The sequence below is a fragment of the Squalius cephalus genome, assembly GCF_949319135.1.
Source record: "Squalius cephalus genome assembly, chromosome: 8".
NCBI lineage: Eukaryota > Metazoa > Chordata > Actinopteri > Cypriniformes > Leuciscidae > Squalius > Squalius cephalus.
In genome coordinates, this window is record NC_137129.1 from 43,115,069 (window position 1) to 43,137,975 (window position 22,907).

Sequence of the window (22,907 nt, forward strand, 5' to 3'; positions counted from 1 at the left end):
AGCACCAGCTCTGAACCAGGAAAAGTGGCTCTTAAGTAGCACCAAATCATTGCTGGGCTAGAAGTAAGAACCGCTTGCCTCAGGGGCTGGGGGGGTTACCATGACCAAGACGAGTAGAAACTTGTGACCGCCACTTTTTAAATAGCAGCTAATAGAGCTTATAGCAGCTTGATTGTAATCTCCGTCTATGCAAGTTACGGTGAGCTGCATGTGTTTGGATGCCGATGTAGGTTTGCAAAGCCATGAGCATCAATAGTAACGCAACGACCGCCATTGTTGATGGAAGGCTTGTTGGAGATGCACTGGACCGCTCGGAGCTGTGGGAGTGTTTGGAGGGCATACAACACTGCTGTTGGATCGCTCTCGCAGTGCTTTGATGTTATGCGCCGATCCAGCCTCTTCTCATCCTTGGGCGTCATATATTGACGCTTTTGACATTTCGTCTACATCGAACGCACATGGCACCCTTTAGCGTCAATATGAGACGCAGATAGAAATGGGCCAGAAGGCGCCTCCTAGCGGTCTAACCCTAACCCTACCCCACACCTAAACCTACCCATAACCGAACAAAGCTCTGTGCGTCTCATATTGACGCTAAAGGGTGCCATGTGCGTTCGATGCAAGGGGCAACATTCTGATCTGAAAAATGAAGCCTACCCGGAAGTGCGAAAAACTGCAATACATCAAAAATCCGCTAGGGGAAGGTCCCAAAAGGGAGCAAATGTCCATAGCCCCCATGTTAAAATGTCCGTTTTCACAGCATAAAATCATGTTTTTACAGGTTGGTCCCATGGACTTTTATTGGATTTTTTGATAGGTTCCGAGTGCCTGACAACGGCGAGGGTAGTGAATTTTTTTCTAACTCGTTAGTTTAGATAGTATTTAGATATAAAATGTATGACAATAAGGGCGTGGTTAACTTTGAGTGACAGCTTGATTGACAGCTGAAAGGCAGCGCCACGGAGAATGACAACAAAAGAAGCGCCATTTTTTAATACAGTTGACATATAATACTACTGTTTCTGTATCATGAAATGTAGTTTTAAGAGTTTTGTAGTGAGAATGTAGTTATTTAAAGCTCAAATCTGTGGTTTATTTATACAGATTTATGAAAATTGTATCCAGTTGTGAGATCCAGCGATGACCGGGCGCTCGGCGCGATGTACCCCGCCTGGAGCAGCCTTACATCGGCTAGTCGTTCGGACGTTTGCCGCTTACTCTGGCGTCTCTGTAGTGGTTAAATATGAGGTATAATTCGTCTTGTCTATATCTAACGGGCGATTTTTGGTCTCGTGAATATATAATTTGTTCCCTGGGCAATCGTTTTGGCTGAGGGGAAGTTTCATAACTTTATAAGCTATATTTAACTTGTACCGTTGTATGGTTAGACTAGATCGAGCGCATGACTTTTTATGTTTGACTGAATTGTTTGCTTTATTTGTATAGCTTCTTGTAACTTTGCCTTTTACTTATACTTTTATAATGGCTAATATTGATAAAACTGAAATTTAACAAAAAGAGACTGGGTTGAGTTTTGTCATTTTAAATTTTAATACAACGAATATGATCTGTAATGTTGTTTACTGCAACATCTGTTGTTTAGTACAAATGCACATATTGCCTGGACCATATTAAAATGTTTAATATTTTTATATTATATTTAAAACGAAAAGAGGCAGGTTTGTGTTTTATATTTCGTTTTGTTATAAATAGGCAAACGTTATGTGCAGTGAATATAATCAATACGCGTTGCCTGAACCACATTTGTGTGGCTATAATGTTTAAGAGTTCTTTAAATGAAAACGAAAATAGTTAGTAAGGTGTTTTATCACATATTTCGTTGCCTAAAATATACACAGAAATAACCGGAGTAGCACAGTGAGCTGAGTGACGCGCGCTGCGTCAGAAGGTGGGCGGGGTTAGGGTTTCCCAAGATTTTCCAAGATGGCGCCGCCCATACCCCCCATAAACGGCTTCAAACCCGTTCTTCAGAAAGTCTATGGGTGACGTCACAGACTCTTTGTCCATATTTTTTACAGTCTATGGTTCGATGTAGACGAAATGTCAAAAGCGTCAGTATTATGACGCCCAAGGATGAGAATGCGTTGGCCGATCGGTCTGCGAGAAGCTGAACCATCTCGAACAAGTCTGGTGTGTTTGTGTTTGCGTTGCTGGGCAACATGAGATGTATACAGTGACGTAAGATCTGGCTCTGTGACGGCTCTCTGGCCTGTGGAAAGGCAAACTGGTTCTTAGAAAGCTCGTCAGTCGAACCAACTCGAACTGGCAATAGCTCTGGCTCTGGACTAGCACCCGGTTTATGCTGCTGGAAAAGGGGTATTAGTCTCTTTCCTGAAGATAACGTGGCTCTGAACCTTTTTACCCCCAAGCCGATGAGGTGCACACTATCAAGCGGTCTTCAAAGAAAACTGTGTCATTGAAAAAACAATATATGGCACCTTTTATGGTTCTACATAGCACCATTTGACAAAGGTGCTATAGCACTTAAAAGTGGTTCCCTTATGATAACAAGCCAATGAACTACTTTTAGTGCTATTTAGCATAATTTTTGTTTAGAGTGTGAATATCAGGCCGGACGTGTCCCATTCAGTGTGTCTGCTGGTTACAGTCCTGCACACAGTTTCAACATTACTAACAGAAAACCAGAAAGCACTGTTACGACCCTTGGCTCAAGCCTTTTTAAAATATTCGGCCACTACATTTTTCACTCTCACAAACAGAGATGTTTTTTTCTTTTTCTTTTTTAATAATCTGTTTAAAACAATACAAAAAAAACCCAAAAAAAAAACAAGTACAATAAGAGTAATTTTAGTCAACTGGATTTTGCTCAAGTGTCACTACACATCCAAGTATCTTTGACAACTGTGAACGGATGGTGAAGTTTCTCTAATATTTAGCAGAAATGGCTAGTTAATATTGAGGTTGCTGGTTCAAGTCACTCAACTCATTATTATTGTTTAATTAGCTCATATGTAAAGAATTAGATAAAAAAAAAAAAAAAAAAATGGACTGCATTTATATAGCGCTTTCACAGACCTATGGCCACCAAAGCGCTGTACATATAGCCTCACATTCACCCATTCACTCACTCATTCACACACCGACGGCGGTGTCAGCCATGCAAGGCGCCATCCAGCTCGTCGGGAGCAGCTGGGGTTAGGTGTCTTGCTCATGGACACCTAGACACTTGGTCAGGTGGAACCGGGGATTGAACCACCAACCGTTCGGTTTGTAGGCAACCTACATGAACCACTGAGCCACTGCCGCCCATTAATCATAATCAGATAATCATTTTTATAACTTATTAACCATAAATAGTTCACTTTATAATAGGAAAATCATTTGGTGCAAAAGAGAATCAAGTGACTGAACAACTTGGAACTGTTTTATAAGCAAAGATTTTAAATATTTTATACTGACTGCTATGAGAGATGAGACACAGCCGCAACCGCAGATGAAACCGGCTAAACCTGGTGATAAGACAGAAGAGCTGTTATGTCACAGATACAGTCTAATAATCACAAAGATATTTATACAGAGATAAAACACTTTCCTGTGGTGAAATAGTATAACTGACCATAATACAGCCAAATCTAAACTTTCAATTTTATTTAAAGATTCAACACGTGGATCTATCGTGATAAAAATGTCCAATCAGAAGCATCTAACTAAAATCTGAATCTTTAGTTTAATAAATCATTACGATCTTAATCCTCAGACTTAAAATAAGCCGTCAAATTTAAAGGACCAATGGACACAAACAGAAAGTGTTTGAAATTTAATGATCTGCATTATTGCATTTAATGCATTTAATGGTCGAACATTATTAAAGTGAGAGCTTATTTAGAGATATCAGCTGAATGGCTTAGTGCAGGCGCTAATGGATCCAAGGCTGTATCTGGTCAATTACCCCACTAATAATGCCCAGAATGGCACCAATCTTCTACAGTAGTACAAATAGGTTATGTACTCATAAAACGAGGCATTGGAAAGTGTGTAAGTACATCAGGAGTTTATTTAAATAAAATTTGCCTAACGGCTAATGCTACCGCTAACCCAGACATCGACGTCACTTCTGTGATTTGGGAATAAGTCTCGCGCATTCACCAGCTGAAAAAGTTTTTTGGTATATCCACATTTTTTATTCTTTTTCCCGAAGTGTTGACAACTTAGTGTTAACTAATAATTGTTACTGGTACTACCAAAACAAATATGAGTGCATTCCTGGAACTGGCCATCGTTACACTACATCCTTATGATCGCTTTCTGCCAGGACTTTTACGGGCTTTCCCCAAATCAAGGAAATGACCTCGACGTCCAGGTTTGCGGTAGCACGAGCCATCAGGAAAGTGTTATTTAACTAAACTTTAAAATTGAAAGTAGAGAACCTATTTGTACGACTGTAGAAGTTTGGTCCATTCTGGGCATTATTAGTGGGGTAATTTACCAGATACAGCCTTGGATCCATTAGCGCCTGCACTAAGCCATTCGGCTGATATCTCTAAATAAGCTCTAACTTTAATAATGTTCGACCGAGGGAAAAAAGGCTTCTGGGGGGTGTTTGGCTCGAGGTCATGGTGCAAAGGACCCTAGGTTGAAATTACTCCAAACCATCCCTTTAATATAAACGATGCATAATGACATTTTGTGTGTCCAAACTTTTCGTCTACAGAGACACAAGAGTTATTCACATTCATACAACCAGACAGTTTTAACTCATAGCCAGATTTAGTGGTGGGTTTCCATTAATTAATGATCAAGATAACAACCAATGTATTACCTGGGATTTCAACTTCTGCTTTTGGCTCTTCTGTTAAAAAAAGACCTGTAAATATATGAACAGTTTAACAAACTGAAAAAACAACAACATTGTTTTAGTTCTTAGTTGTATATGGGAGAGTGGATTAAAGTGAGCTTTTACTGTTTTTCAGTTGTGCTTTATGCAATATAAACTATGCATAATGACATTTTGTGTGTCCAAACTTTTAGTTGATAGTGTATGTTTGTGATCCGTAAATAAGACATGAATAAAATCTATTTAGCAAACATCTGCACCTTTCCCACCCATGCATTTCTCTCGATTTTCAAACAGCCAATACACTGATAAATTTGTGAAGATATAATGAGAAAAACTGAAATCTGGTACCTTTAATCTTCAGTCTGATGGGTTTGTCGAAGTGCATCTCTGGAGCGTCAGACTTTATTCCACAGAAATAAAGTCCTGAATCTGATTCTGTTACTCCAGAAATAGTTAAAGAGACTCTGGTGACCCAACTGTCTGCTGTTATTTCCATGCGATTGCTGTTTGGATTGTAGTTGGTCAGAAGTTTTCTCCCATTTTTGTCCTTCTCCGCAGAAATCAGCAGAACGAGCTCTTCAGATCTGAGATGATACCAGGCGACTTCATATCTGTTTCTCATGCTGCAGTTCAGAGTGATGTTTTCTCCCATCCGAACTCTCACATCAGAAGATCCTCCTGCTGACAAATCTGGAGAGACATTGATACAAATATCCTTTTAGACTATGTTTAAGGTTATTGTATTTTAGATTGATATGTTAATTTCATGAATGTTTGAGATAGAATACAGTATATTTACCGCTGGATGTGATTTGCATAATCCAACAAGAAAATACACAGAAGAAAATGACTTTCTCCATTGTGTCTGTTGCTGGTAAAGGTGTTGATCAAACTAAGGTTTCAGATCAAGAGACACTTAAACCACAAAGTGTTTCCACTTCCACTTCCTTTCAAGAGCAAACTAAAGCTTTGAATAATAGTTTCTATATCAGATCAAGTGTTGCATCCTCACATCAAACCTAGACTGAAAAATCTTTGATTTCTCAGTGGAATTTTTATTACTGAATGTGATTTATTGCATAGATGCTTAGCTAACAAAATCATACATTTTCCAGGTGAAGCTTTATGAACAGCTTATATACTTTTAATTACTTAAAGCAACACTAAAGAAAATGTTTTACCTTAAAATAGTGTTTCCAAAATTCTGCATTCGCTTTGCGTCCCTATATCTGCTATAACGGCACTTTTCAAGTTTGCCAAACCGGGTCGCATTTCTGTAGTTCGAATGAGACATAAGAAACTACAAATTTGACTTGTTTTACGGCAAGCGTTACAATATTTATTAATTTCTTATTTAGTTTTTCTTCGTTTCTGATGTTGCAATACATCATAAACATCGAAATTATTTACGACAGCGGTAATGGACAGTTCCGCTTCCAGCCTGTAGGGGGGCCGAAGAGGAAAAATTCTTTAGTGTTGCTTTAATAGTTTTGATCATATTACATTAAAGTCTATTAAAAAAAAATAACAAATACAAATCATGTCTCTTCCTGATTTATATAATGTAACATGAGTGTATAACTTTATACAGGCAGCAGTTTCATGATAACACGTAATGTGTAAGCGTTATGGTTAAACTTTCAGAAGAGTGCATGTGTTTGTTGTATTTTTAAAACAGAGATATCCCTGAGATATCTGAAAGACATTTTTAGTCAGAATTTTTAGTCAGCAGCGTTGACTCGCACGCAGGCACAGTAGCGTTACTAACCGGAGCGTTTCAATACGGTTATCTCGCAAATAAATTCTTCTGATGTGTATGGGGAACACGGGTCCATAGCCCCGGGCGTTTGATGCCAAGGGCCCCATGGCAAGATACTAGAAGTATAAGGACTTAAAATACATCCGATAAGACTGGATTGGGTCCGGAACCGAAGCCCGTGGGGCATGACAGCATTAGGTAAAAACTCCTCAGACTGGCGAGCAACTAAGCAGACAATATCTGTGCGTGAAGAGCAGGGACGTCTAGGTTGTAGAACCTGGCAAAAGTGGACAGTGAGGACCAGTCGGCCGCCAAGCATGCCACAGGAGTCCTGAACAGTGAAGCTAAAGCGTCTCCATCGCCCCCAGGTGGCTGAATGCAGTATAGGTCATAAACCCCACCCTTTCCATGTAACGCGAGACAAACTAAACAATCAAATTATACTTCAAATAACTTTTTTCCAAAGATGGTTTGTGTCATTTTAGGCAGTTTTTATCACACTGATGCTAGTTCAAGTGTTCATTCTTTAAATAAGTTTGATTTTAATTAGTTATTTGATGCTATAAAAACGGGGATGTGACGTCATGATTGACAGCTGAGATAGACAGTTTCTCTGAGTAAATTAGTCACTGAGGCGCCAACTGACTTTTTTCAGGATCTTAGGGAGGAGATTGGAGCTTAAACTTTATTTCTACATTTCCATAACTGTACTAAGCGATTCTGCGGGAGTGTAGGAGGGGCCTTGATATCACGTTTCCACTTCGCACTTACTATATACTGTAATATTGGAATAGAGGTACAGGTATCAGATAAAGATTATATACCCAGATGGAAACTAAGGAATGTTAATTGGGGAACAAATTAATGTAGTAATATATTAAGTGAACTAGATGTTGAAGAAGAAGAGTATAACTCCATAATTAGTAGTGCTATACATAATTCAGCAATGGAGATAATTAGGAAGGTACTGAAATCAAAGAAAAGGAAAGCAGTTTCATGGTGGAATAATGAATGTGGAAATGCAATAAAACAAAGGAATAATGCACTTAGAAATGTTAAATTAACATTTGCTTTCTGCGATCTTGTTACAGAAAAGCTCATAGAGTCATAGAGCTTTAATCTCACACACGAGCAGATCCGATTCCTCGCTAGAGAAACGTTCAGTTTTTCCACTTGCTAATTCCTCCATGTAAATAAAAAAAAAAACCTATTTAGGCTGCAGTCACAGCTCAGTCCCACTATTTTTTTATTATTATTATTTTCTCGTAGCCCCACAAAAAAAAAGGCAGTTGTTAGAGATGTCTGAAAAAAAAATAAGAGACACATAAAATGGATATTAGCCTAGCCGCAAAGGTGGCACTGAAAAGGCCAGAATAATAAAAAATCTAGAAACTCAAGCGGCCAAACAGCCTACGAGAGGGTCGTACCCACCATTGAGGTCCGTACCTCGGTCATTTTTCGGAGTGTGTAATGAACATTGTGAAATAATTGCCTAATATTAACTCTAATTTGGTGGTGCAATGATTCGCACATCGCGACGATAACCGACCTCCTCATCTGAGCTGCTTCACATGTGTCTATTCTCTACAACTACAAAGTTCACCGTCACAGGCGTTCAGTTGATTTGCACCAAAAATACCTTCATACTGAAATCATGTTCTTCAATAGCTGTATTCGGACCTCCCGGTGACACTATAACCATTACATAACCCAGAGGGACAATCCTTTAGTTGAGTTAGAAATCCCCTACCCCTGGAAGATGTGCGGTCCTTTTTAAATCAGAAAAGATCAAATGTACACTAAGGGGATCTGACAGATTTGACTTAAAGTGGGAACCCATTTTGTCATTTGTCAACAAACAACTAGAATAATTCTACCTGGCATGAAAATCAAAAATTTATAAACAAATATTCTACTATATATCCATTATAATTGACAGGGCAAATTGACAGCAGCTGAAACAACCAGCTGAACCTGAAAACAGAAGAGTTATCATGACAGATATTCACACATCACATTTACAGACATAATATGTTTTGCTGAGTGTCAAAATAATAACTGGCCACAATACAGGCGTCTCCCAAACTTTCAATTTCAATTCTAATTATACAGTAGATTCAACATGTGGATCTATCATGATAAGAATTTCAATAAGAAACATCAATCTCTAATCTGAATATTTGATGATTTATAAGGAATAAATTATTCCATTGTAATCCTCAGAAAGTGTTTAGCTGCTACAAACACATCCATTCATCAAAGTATAACCTTTGTGTTGAAAGAATCGAATAATTAATCTACATTAATCATGACACTCAGCACAAACAACAGTGACTCGTTAACGTCATTTGCAGGTTTAATTTCCCACAAACAGAAACACAAATATATACTATAATAACACAAAAACACCAAGCTGGATTTATATTTAAAAACATAAACACTTACATTGTGAAAGTTCTGCATGAGTCAAAACGTCGTAAATCACTGTAAATTTAATTAGATTACAAACTAAACTAAACTTTAACGTGTCTGCTAAAATACTGCTATAGTGACATCATTGCTGGATGACGTAAGGAACCAATGAATCGTTTTTTTAACCAGTTCATTGAAACGAACTGTCCGAAAGAACAGGTTTGTGGAAATAAATTGGACTTTACATCACTATTACAAACTGTGGCTGTATTAATAAAGCGCTCTACGAAGACACAAACCAGGATAGTCTTTAATCCAATAATCCACAACAGCATACACAGATCACAGGGAGCAACTCAACCACATAAATCAAAAACCCACCCAGAACAATGAATAGACAGGTAAATCCACAGGTAATCAAAGTAAGAACAGATGAATTGAATCAGTAACTACAGAAACTAATTAGGGCATAAAAACACAGGCAGACCAGAACAAAAAACACGTCACATTAACATTTAAATGAAATAAATGCACCAGATACTGGAAGCATTGTCATATTCTGGAATGATTCAATGGTTAATGGTCTCATGGTTAATTCTCATATATAAATATATTGATAGGGATTTCTGTTGTTCTGGTCGGCTGTATAGAGTTTCACACATATTCAATGAGCTCTACAATAAAGATACAATAGAGCTTGATTTGCAATATTTCTTCACTGCAGCGACAAACAATACAAAAACAACAATTGCTGACCTCACAAGATTACAATAAGTGACCTCACAAGACAGTCATATTTGCACATATTTGATCATCAAAACCTTCAGATTTGACCTTCATTTGAAACAGTCACACTCAGGTGATAAGTTAGGGTTGGGGTTAGTGATATTTGACACAGTATAATGAACAATTAGAGCCAAATGTCCAACAACCATTGTGCTGCTCTTGGATTAGTAAGATAAATGACAAAAACAAAACTACAAATGATCAAATTCCATATTTAATTAATTAAATTAATACATATATAAAAATATATACAATATAATCCAAATATTGTATCCAAAATCCAAATATTACTTCATCAAAAGTGGTAGTGTGGTAGCAGTGTTTTTAATTCATACTGTTTTCTCAATACATATTTTTAATACAGCTTTACAAAGAATACCTGAAAATCCCATAGTAATGGGAGTAATGGCAGCGAGATGTAATATAGGAAAGAAACAAATCTGATTACATTACATACAGACTGTTGACAGCTGAATGGTTTGAGTATGAAAAATGCTGTTAATGTATAAACTATAGATGTAGCTTGATGTAAACCCACTGGACACTAATGGCAGCTGTTCTGGCAGAATATGTTGGGGCAACACCTTAACACACTTAATGTTGGCTTTTCCTTTGTTTCCTTTGCATTTTTTGGCATTTTGTTAATAACAATTATAAAACAGAAACAGTATATTGCTGAGTGTGTTTTTGTGCTGGTTTCAGCCCGTCTGACTCTCAAAGCTTTTCATATTCTTCATATTATATTATGTTCAGTGTTTGTTCACAGTGATGGAAATGAACCTTTTCATTAAGTGCGATATTTGCCAGATTACATTTACTTTCAGTGGCATTTATACTTTTATATGGGAAATTTTCTAGATGTATGCAACATTTTTAAGTCAAATTCTTACATTTGAGTACATTTAATCATTTGTTGATTCATTCACAAACGAAGCAAGTGACTGTCTTTATTAATACATAATTTAATTGTTGAATCAAACAATTAATCCAAAAATGCAGATACATTTAACAATGAAACGCTGCTGATAAATGCTCAGAGATGCGCAACGGTTCTGTTTGGGTTTATTTTGAACTATTCTTATCTGTGAAATAGAGCAAAAACAGACAATATTGTGTCTGAAATTTAACTGACATAATATTAAAGGGGTGGTTGATTATGATTTGACTTTTCTAACTTTAGTTAGTCTGTAATGTTGCTGTTTGAGCATAAACAACATCTGCAAAGTTACAACACTCAACGTTCAGAGCAAAAGGAGATATTTGCTTTTAAAGAAATCACTTTTTAAGGACTACAACAAACGGCTGGTAGAGACTACATTAGCTTCCTAACGCCCCTGAACACGATTCATAGATTATCAAGACAGAATATGCTAATCGATGACTAGATGATAACTACACATAAGCTACTGTACATAAACTCATCAACTAACCATTCAGAAATGTTGTCACTTCTTCTTGAGTCTCTCCATCTTTGTCTGACTCTGGTTTGAACATAAAAGCTAAAAGGTATTGAAGTGTTCAGTGCATATCATTGTGTGTGTGTGAGGTAAAAAGACACTTCTGTAGCTCTGCCCCCTGTGCTGGGAGCAGCAGCTCATTTGCATTTAAAGGAACAAAAACGGTGCGTTTTGGCTCATCCTCAAAAAATTTAACTTTAACATGCTATATAAAAATATCTGTGGGGTATTTTGAGCTAAAACTTCACACACACACTCTGGGGACATCAGAGACTTATTTAACATCCTGTGAAAAGGGGCATTATACCACCCCTTTCACTTCTTGTTCATTGAACTACTTTATAAATCAGATTCACATTTACAATCATGCTGATATTCAGGAAGAACATGGGATGTTGCTTAACTATAATATATGATATGAATATATGAGACGTAACTCATAGAGGAGCATTTTTGCATCATATATTGAATTCAGGGTCAGTCTGACTGTATTAGTCTACATCACACAGTGAACGTGTGCACTATCAAGCCTTGTTTTTGCAAAGTGAGTGTCATACTTAATTTCAGCTTGCACATCATTAACACAATATTTACTATATTATCTTAGATTATATATATATCACAGACCTCTAGCTGCAAAGGTATGCTGACAGAATCCTCTGTAGATCTGTTGATCTGAAGGTGTTCTGGTCTACTGCACGATGTCTTGCATTGGGACATCCTGGTAGTGATCATGATTATTGTTTCTGTGCTGACGTCGGTATTTCTTGTAGACAGCAAATATAATCCCAGCCAGACCCAGCAGAGCCAGCAGAGCTCCACACACTGACAGTCCAATAGTCAAAGGCTCTACAGCAGAAAGGAGGAAGAGAACACAGTTTTTTTTTAAACTCTCTGCTTAAGGGTTAGTTCACCCAAAAATGAAGATCCTGTCAGTAATTACTCTCCCTCATGTTGTTTCAACCCCGTAAGACTTTCGTTCATCTGCAGAACACAAATTAAGATATTTTTGATTATCGTAAAACTTCAAATAATAGCCCGGGCTTTTATTTTCCCAAATCGCGAACTGCACTGGCTTATATTTGAGACAGGTGTCTATATGAGATAGGCCTTTAATTTAGTGTTGAGATGTTGTTCATTGAGTGTAGGCCTAGAGATAACGATCCAAGTAGCATATAGACAGAAAGCATGACAGTAGGAGGTTACTAAATCTGTGTTTGTGTTTAACAAATCAGTTAATGTAAGAATTAGCCTACTATATTTCCGTATGTCTAAAGGGGGTCGCACACCAGACGAGAAGCGCAGCGCCACGTCTTTAAAATTCAAACACATTATTCTCTGAGTGTACATTCTCAAGTCGTCATTAATGTATATACTGACTTCACCCTGTGCTGCAATATACATTCAGTTTTACATTCATTTACAGAAATCAGCTGCGTGGATGAAAACTGCTGATGTTATGGTTATGGATTTTCAGGTGATATTCTCAATTCATTCAGTTAACGGACACCTCTGAGGTAAAGTGTTCAGACTGCAGACTAAGCAGCGATTGTATTTAATTGTACAGTACAATCATAACATAGTACAGGCATGATCTTAATTCCATAATATCCTTAAACATAACAATTTTGCTGGCCATAAACTGACAAAGTGCGCGTCCAGTGTGCGATACCTCGAGTTGTCATAGGCGCGGCGCGGCGCTGCGCTTCTCGTACGGTGTGCGACCACTTTAGATTATTGGCAGCAAAAAAAAAAAAACGAAACGATGTGACAGCCATGGGCTGAACAATACAAGTTACCAGTAATATCCATCGAGTCTATGAACTAGTTGCCTGAAACACATCAACAAGAAATAATGAAGGCTACCCTGTAAAACGTCTCTGGTTACTTACGTCAGGGGTTCCCAAACTTTTCCATTCCAGGACCCACCTAGACAAGAATAATCTCTCTCAAGACCCACCAAAATATAAAATAATTTTAAAGCATGAATGTGGGGTGGGAGGCGTTAGTTCTCTTTGGAGCAGTTTTTTTTCCTTGTTATAGTATGAATGACAAGTTTAATTGCAATACAAACTTTTGGCACGTTATCAAAAATTGAGAGCCTAACAGCCTAATGGCTGTTGAAATAATGTGAAGAATACTGAGCAGTTTTTGTCTGCTGCCTCAACTGATTTACCAGACATGGCAGAACAAATGGTAACCCTTCCTTTTACAGTCCCCTAATTACTAGGTATTTACCTGGTAAATATATGGTAAGTTATAGTTGGTTATTGGTAATTACCACAGGTAACAAGTATGTAAATGCAGAGAAACTACAAACTAATTACTAAGTATTTACCTGGTAAGCATATGGTAAATTATAGTATTTTAGTGTGTAATTACTTAAGGTGATAAGTATGTAATTACAGAGAAACTACCAGGGAAAAAAAACACCACTGTTAAATATCAACTCAACAAAGTACTGTGTACTTGTTACCTGTTTAGGTTGGTAATAACTCAGATTTAATTGTGTACTTCCTCAGAATGTAGGCAGCCAATTTTTAGAAACACCTCCAGTATTACCCATCAATTCAAGTTAGGTGTGTAGTTATCCTAGGGTTATGTTGGTAACAGTCCATGTTTATTTATTACTATCTTGAAATTAAGACGGTAGTTTCCAATAAATTACCTTGTCTTACATAGTTGTTGTTCATTGCTACACCCATTTATAGAGGGTTTATCAAATAATTGACCTTACACTTACCTGGTAACTACCCCGCAGGAACAGTTTTCCCTAATGTCATGGCTCATCTTAAATACTGGGTATGTTCTTGCAGATGTTTTTACAATTTACTCAGTAAGTAAAGTGCAACTGTACTGTAAAATGAAGCCTTGCTTATTTCCATGGTATTACCGGAATTGTACCATATAACCTGATCATTCCCTTTTCCATATAGTCACAATTTTTTACCTCGTATGTCCTGCAACGTTACCAAGGAAAACATGACAATTTACTTGGTAAGTAAAGTGCAACTGTACTGTAAAATGAAGCCTTGTTTATTTCCATGGAATTACTGGGATCTTACCCTATGTGATCATTCCCTTTTCCATAGTCAATTTTTTTTTTACCTCGTATGTCCTGCAACGTTACCAAGGAAAACATGACAATTTACTCAGTAAGTAAAGTGTAACTGTACTGTAAAATGAAGCCTTGTTTATTTCCATGGAATTACCGGAATTGTACCATCCCATACAAAAATGTAATATATGGCCATATATGTACTTATATTTTAAATAGCATGACATATATCTATACATATATTTGACTTGTATGAGAACACAATATATGCCTGCAACATATATCTATACATATATTTGACTTATCTGAGAACACAATATATGACTGCAACATATATCTATACATATATTCGACTTATCTGAGAACACAATATATGCCTGCAACATATATCTATACATATATTCGACTTATCTGAGAACACAATATATGCCTGCAACATATATCTATACATATATTCGACTTATCTGAGAACACAATATATGCCTGCAACATATATCTATACATATATTCGACTTATCTGAGAACACAATATATGACTGCAACATATATCTATACATATATTCGACTTATCTGAGAACACAATATATGCCTGCAACATATATCTATACATATATTCGACTTATCTGAGAACACAATATATGACTGCAACATATATCTATACATATATTCGACTTATCTGAGAACACAATATATGTTCAAAATATATCTCTACATATATTTGACTTATCTGAGAACACAATATATGACTGCAACATATATCTATACATATATTCGACTTATCTGAGAACACAATATATGACTGCAACATATATCTATACATATATTTGACTTATCTGAGAACACAATATATGACTGCAACATATATCTATACATATATTTGACTTATCTGAGAACACAATATATGACTGCAACATATATCTATACATATATTTCACTTATCTGAGAACACAATATATGACTGCAACATATATCTATACATATATTTGTCTTATCTGAGAACACAATATATGACTGCAACATATATCTATACATATATTCGACTTATCTGAGAACACAATATATGCCTGCAGCATATATGAACATGTATGTGTCCAAACATGTGAAGAAAATATTTGAGTTCATCCATATATGATACCATATATCTGCATATATTACAGTATAGTATTGGTTTCTCGCATATATGGACAACATTAATTATAAATATGTGACATACATATTTGTTTTCAACATATTTAATAAATGTATGTAAACATACACTGTAACCCTTTACTGTAAATTTACAACGAATTTCTTACAGAATTGTAGGCTACTGTATTTCCATAATACAGTATTAAGCTGTATCTTTTACAGAACAGCTGTAAATATACAGCACATTTATGTTTTCGTCCTGATAAATTCGTTACCATCATACTGACTGAAAAGGCATTGCATTGTGGGATTGATTTCTTTCGCGCTCAATTCAGTTCAAATGTGACGCGTCATGCGAGCAGACAGTAACGTTAGGCAGCTACAACAGGCAAACTCGTTTTGTCAGCGGGATTCAACTGAACAAATAATCATTCCTGTTATCAAGATAAACAATGTCTGCGAATCTGTGAGCAATTTTAAAGCTTTTTTGAGGTTCGGTTCGGTTCGTGTTTCAAACATTAGTTGCCTGTGACGCAGCAGAAAATGGACGACGTTAACGGTAGCAGCCTGAAGACGGATGGAAGAATTTGTCATTGAATAATCTAACCTGCGCGTGACGATAAGTGGGATTTAGAGTTTGAGAAGATGGAGAATTGTTCAACTGAGTGATACGGTAAGCCAATATATAAGTTTTTTTTTTTTTTTTTTGCGTTCGCATTTCTACATTGTTTTCACGTATTTGGTTTGATTTTGCGAACGCGGTTTACTACCGTGGCCGCGCAAGCAATTCACTGACTCTGTTCCACCTGTTTACCAAGTAACGTTAACTTCGACATTTCATATAATAGACAACCTTTACCATGCTATTTGCATGACGTGCATTTGATATTTTTTTCGTTTTAGGCTTTGTAATCTGATGGCCATTGTTAATGTAAGTGCTTTTAAGTAGTGTTACAGTTATAGTCTATGTTGTAAAAAACAAAAAATGCTGTCAAATTCTGTCAGTTCTGTGATCGTGCTTTTGAATCGTTGTCAGAATTTTGCTAGCACATGAAAATCCATGTTCCTAATGCTGTTTTCAAATGTAGTAGGCCTGTTCCTGATTGCCATCCCATGGTCCTACAACTACTCCCTAATTCAAAGAAGTTAGACGGTGTTATCCTTCAAGCAGATAAGTAGAGATTATTCAGCAAATCTCATTAATTTGTAATATGTTTTATGTTTTGGGTTCTGTTGATCAAGGTTGTGCTGTCCTTTTTAAAAATTGTTTCAGAAATTTGCATCGCTGATGTCCAGCAATCTACATTTGCCAGAAAGTCCACGACTTATTTCCTGGTATGTAAACATTAAAGGGGTAGATGAAACCTAAAATGAAAAGCCATCATTTACTCACCCTACTGCAAAATATGTTTTTCTTAATTAGTGTTTTTATTTTGTTTCCAGTCCAGATATCTACAATTCTTACATGAAGAAGCATTTATTAGACACGTAAAAATTGTCTTGTTTTCTGAAAGAATAAGTCAAAATTAAGTGAGTTTATGCTTAAAACAAACAAAATTATATGCCAGTGCATTTTAGCATTCTAACCAATTTTAATTTTTAGTTGAAAAATTTAATTCATAGAACTATGAATAGACAACTACATCGAACCACAGTGGAACCCACAGTAGTTATTTTAATTATTAATATTATTTATTTATTCTTTTTTTTTTATTTTTTTTTTTATTCCATTACAGGTCAATCTCTAAGCAACCAGTGCTGGATATTAAGTTTGGAAGGTCAAGGTGTGTGTGAAGGATCACAGCCTCTTCATCACTGGCCTGGCAGCGCTGTTTGCCTCCTCCTATAACTTCAGCTTGCAGTACCAGGAAGAGGCAGCACCTTGAGTTTGGTCAGAGGTTAGTCATTGGCATATTTGCCATTCATACATATATATATATATATATATATATATATATATATATATATATATATATATATTAGACTGAATTGTGTCACTAACCTTGACTTGACAGTATTTATTATGTTGACTACTGGTATGAACAATATGGCCCTGGTTTCCATACAGGGCTTAGCTTAAGCCAGGTCTAGGCCTTAATAAAATTAGGGTATTTAAGCAGCTTTTATAATAATGTATCATTAAAAAAAAAAAAAACATTACTGGTGTGCATCTTGAGATAAAACAGTGGCAGTCATATATTTTAAGATATATATTGCAAGTTATATAAGATATATATTGCAAGTTGTTTTCAGTTGAAGGATTAGTGAAAATTCTGTCATTAATTACTCGCCCTCATGTCGTTCCAAACCTGTAAGACCTTCGTTCATCTTCAGAACACAAATTAAGATATTTTTGATGAAATCTGAGAGGTTTCTGAACCACCCATAGACAGCAACGTCTTTGCAACTTTTAAGGCCCAGAAAGCTAGTAAAAACATTGTTTAAATAATCCATGTAACTAGTGCAACCTTAAAGGAGAACTCCGGTCAATTTTAACATTGAGCTAATTTTTTTGTAAATTTGGAGTGCTGTCAATACAGAGAACAACGACAAAAATCGGTGTTGCCTACACCGTGTTATCCTCTTTTTAAAATTTGCACCCTGTTGACTTCAATTTTTAAACCTGCTTTTAGCCTCTTAACATCCTTGATGTGTCATACAAGTGCCCAGCCATGTGAGTGATTCCTTCAGAGTGAACACGGGTGAATCTGACTGCAGTAGATGTGAAAGATATCTTGTTGAAACATCTACAAATGTCCGTATATAGGTGAAAATGCCCCTTGAAATCAATTTAAGGTGGCAAATATATTACCCCTTAATAAAAAATGTTAATTTCTGTCACTGCTGTAAACTGACCACTGCATAGAATATGAATATCTTTGTCAGTCAGCTGTCAACAGGCCTAAACAAGCCATGGCACCAAGCACAGAAACACAATCCGTAAAATGTTATCTAATTATTATCAAGAAAACTTTGAAAATATCGATCGAGACATATTTTGTCAATATTGCTCACCCCTAATGCATGGTATTAATTTTGATTTCTTCGGGTCTTAAAAAGGTCTTAAAAAGCCTTAAATTTGACTTTAAAAAATGTGCAGAAACCCTGCTTCATAATATTTAGGTTGAACCACTGTAGCTATATATTTACCAATGTTTTTACCACTTTTCTGGGCTTTGACAGTTGCAATGATATTGATATCAATGGAAGGACAAAACTATCAGATTTCATCAAAAATATCTTCATTTGTGTCCCGAAGATGAACAAAAGTCTTGAGGGTGAGTAATAATGACAGAATTAAAATTTTTGGGTGCAAACATGCATTTAGTCTGGTAAATCATGTTGTCATATATGCAATAAACTTGCAAGGCTTGCAATTAAGTTAAATTATTTCTGTCACAAAGGTTTGGGCTGGATTCTGGCAGTGTGTGCTCTATATAAACGGAGAGTCTAAAGACTGCCTTTCCACTGATACTCTGATGGCACCGGATGAGGGCATGATATTGTTAATGAGCTGGGTGATGAGTAGACAAAAGTTGTAGAATAAAACTTTAAATCTGGCAACCCCACTTCCAAAAATTTAGTTAGTTGACAGTGTGCATGTAAACAGACACATTGAGTTGATGTATTTTACCAGGGCAGAAAAAATATCAGTTATTGATCACAACATCCAACATTGCATTTTTTTTTTCACAACATCCAACATTGCATTTATTTTATTTTATTCATGTTGTTCAGTTTTAGACCGCTTTTGTGCTGTCTCTCTTTGTCAAAATATATACACTCAGTTAATAATATTTAATTGTTGTTTTTTTCTGCCTTTTAGACGCTTTCTTGACATCAATCCTGAACGTGGATCAAAAACAAAGAAAGGACAAGTAACTTCAAAGAAAACTGGCCAAGTTGTGCAAAACAAGAACACCACTGTAAGCCTACAGGTGTCCTCACTTCTGCGAAACCTTGCAGACTTTGAATGGGATTTCGTTTGCACTTTTATGGACTATGGTCGTTATAAAGCTTGGAAGAGCCAGGACATTTTTTAATAGAACTCTGATTGTATTCGTCTGAAAGAATAATGTCATATACACCTAGGATGACTTGAGGGTGAGTAAATCATGTGCTAATTTAAATTTTTGGGTGAACTATTCCTTTAATTAAGTGCTAACTGTTACCTGTTTAAGTGTTAAAATTGCATTTTATGTTTAAAAAGTAATTCAGCCAACATGTTCACAGAAGGCAATTTAACTAAATAAATGTTTTAAAACCCAGAAAATGTTTTCTTTTTCCTAGTGTGACTACTCTTATGAAACCTTAAAGTATAATATTTTAATTATGTAATAATAAAAGCAGTATTCCCTGTAAAAATACAATTTATTGCTGTCGACAAGTTTAATGTAAAATGTGGTATATGCTGTATTTGGTAATTACAGTGGAGTACTGTAAATGCTGTTTACTGTAGTAGTGTTGTAAAAATACAGTATGTGGATAGCAACCCAGCTGCCAGTATTTAACTGTAAATTTACAGTGAAAAGTTTTACAGTGTACATGCATGTGATACTGATGCATTTTTAAAGCTGTGGCATATGGTTATGGTACTTTGTGGATGTATTTGTCAAAAATGACAAAGAAAACACTGCATTATTGTATTAAAATACTATATTTGGTATTCACACAATAGACAATCTCCAACTATAGGCATTTAATTTCAAGGCATTCAGATATAAGGTTTGTATCCCTAATACATGTGAAAGTATGTACTATAGAAATAAGTACATATATGCATGTATAAATATATGCGTGTATACATATATGCGTCATATATGCGTGTATACATATATGCGTCATATATGCGTGTATACATATATGCGCCATATATGCGTGTATACATATATGCGTCATATATGCGTGTATACATATATGCGTCATATATGCGTGTATACATATATGCGCCATAAATGCGTGTATACATATATGCGCCATATATGCGTGTATACATATATGCGTCTTACATATATTTCACATTTATGTGCATATACGGGAAAATATATGGCACTTACATGAAAACGGCCATTTTTGATATATTTTGAAATATATGTTTCATATATGTATATGTGTTTTACATATATGAATTTTGCATATATTCTCATATATGCAGCAGACATACATGGGCACTAACATTATATATGTAATTTACATATATTGACATATATTACATTTCTGTATGGGATATAACGTGATCATTCCCTTTTCCATAGTCACATTTTTTTACCTCGTATGTCCTGCAACGTTACCAAGGAAAACATGACAATTTACTCAGTAAGTAAAGTGCAACTGTACTGTAAAAGGAAGCCTTGTTTATTTCTATTGTATTACCAGACTCTTACCACATCCTTTGCTGCTTAAACATTTTTGAAATCACAAACTTTTACCATGTGTGTTCTGCAACTTAACTAAAACATTCCAGCCTGGTCTCATTAATACGTAGTATTAATACGTAATTTTCAAAGATAGAAAACTACATAGGCTACAATTATGAAGAAAAACAAACATACGTGTAATCACAATAATTTATTTATTGCGAAAATGTCAAAACCGGTACCAAAAGTCGTTCACATGACGATGTGTTGCAGTCACAGTCCTCTCTCTCAGTATATAATAGTTTTGAATGAGGTACAGAGCAGAATTTAAGTTATTAATCCATGAAAATGTTAATCCAGCTTCCCTCTGTGTGAAGGCGCGCGCTCTTCTCCATTTCAAAAGTTTACTGACTGAAATACGGCTTGTTGCAATCTGTGACGAACATGGATGAACAGGTGAGAGCCAATGAGCGTTTGATATCACTGCCGTAAAACATGTCGTAACGCTTCTTGAGGGCGCAATTTTTGAATTTGAATTCATCACGAGCGCGGGATTTGACAGTTACGGACTGCGCTGCTGTGATAGCCAGTGAAATGGAGATGAAGATCGCACTGGATAAAGGGCTGAATTTGGATCTCTTTCTTGCAAACGTATGGATTCTAAAGATTTGGATTATATCAAGTATAATAAAATGTATGTATTTTGTGAATTTATGTTGGTGTATTATTGTTCTATTGGAGAAAACGCATGTTGTGTCTCACTGTAAATAAACTAAATATTAAAATGGTTAAACGATTAAATAAGGTATTTTTAAGGTTTTAAAGTGTATTCTTGTTTAACTGCATGTAGGCTTATCGTTTTTGTGCTGTTAATTCGTAAACATTTTACATTTTAGTGCTGTAAATACATCAGTATTATACGTTTCTGTGTGTATAAAACGTAAGTAAATGTACGGTAGAATTACACTTTACGTAAAAATACACACGTATTCTCATGAGATCACATTGAACATTCTCAGTAAGTAAAGTGCAACTGTACTATAAAAGGAAGCCTTTTTATTTCCATGGAATTACTGGGATTTTACCCAATAATCTGTAATAGCTACAGTTACGTAGCTATTACAGATTATAGGGTAAGATCCCAGTAATTCCATGGAAATAAACAGGCTTCCTTTTACAGTACAGTTGCACTTTACTTACTGAGTAAATTGTCATGTTTTCCTTGGTAAGGTTGCAGGACATACAAGGTAAAAAATTGTGACTAGCCTAATTTATATGGAAAAGGGAATGATCAGGTTATATGGTACAATTCCGGTAATACCATGGAAATAAACAAGGCTTCTTTTTACAGTACAGTTGCACTTTACTTACTGAGTAAATTGTCATGTTTTCCTTGGTAACGTTGCAGGACATACGAGGTAAAAAAAAAAATGTGACTATGGAAAAGGGAATGATCAGGTTATATGGTAAGATCCCAGTAATTCCATGGAAATAAACAAGGCTTCATTTTACAGTACAGTTACACTTTACTTACCGAGTAAATTGTCATGTTTTCCTTGGTAACGTTGCAGGACATACGAGGTAAAAAAATGTGACTATGGAAAAGGGAATGATCAGGTTATAGGGTAAGATCCCAGTAATTCCATGGAAATAAGCAAGGCTTCATTTTACAGTACAGTTGCACTTTACTTACTGAGTAAATTGTAAAAACATCTGCAAGAACATACCCAGTATTTAAGATGTGCCATGACATTAGGGAAAACTGTTCCTGCGGGGTAGTTACCAGGTAAGTGTAAGGTCAATTATTTGATAAACCCTCTATAAATGGGTGTAGCAATGAACAACAACTATGTAAGACAAGGTAATTTATTGGAAACTACCGTCTTAATTTCAAGATAGTAATAAATAAACATGGACTGTTACCAACATAACCCTAGGATAACTACACACCTAACTTGAATTGATGGGTAATACTGGAGGTGTTTCTAAAAATTGGCTGCCTACATTCTGAGGAAGTACACAATTAAATCTGAGTTATTACCAACCTAAACAGGTAACAAGTACACAGTACTTTGTTGAGTTGATATTTAACAGTGGTGTTTTTTTCCCTGGTAGTTTCTCTGTAATTGCA

The 22,907-nt window shown here is 35.9% G+C and overlaps 1 protein-coding gene across 1 annotated transcript in view; it reads left to right on the forward strand.

Annotated features, from left to right (window-relative positions):
* The window catches only part of LOC307163769 (uncharacterized protein), a 129,539-nt gene that overhangs the window by 79,565 nt on the left and 27,067 nt on the right, over positions 1 to 22,907 (forward strand). The window lies entirely within an intron of this gene.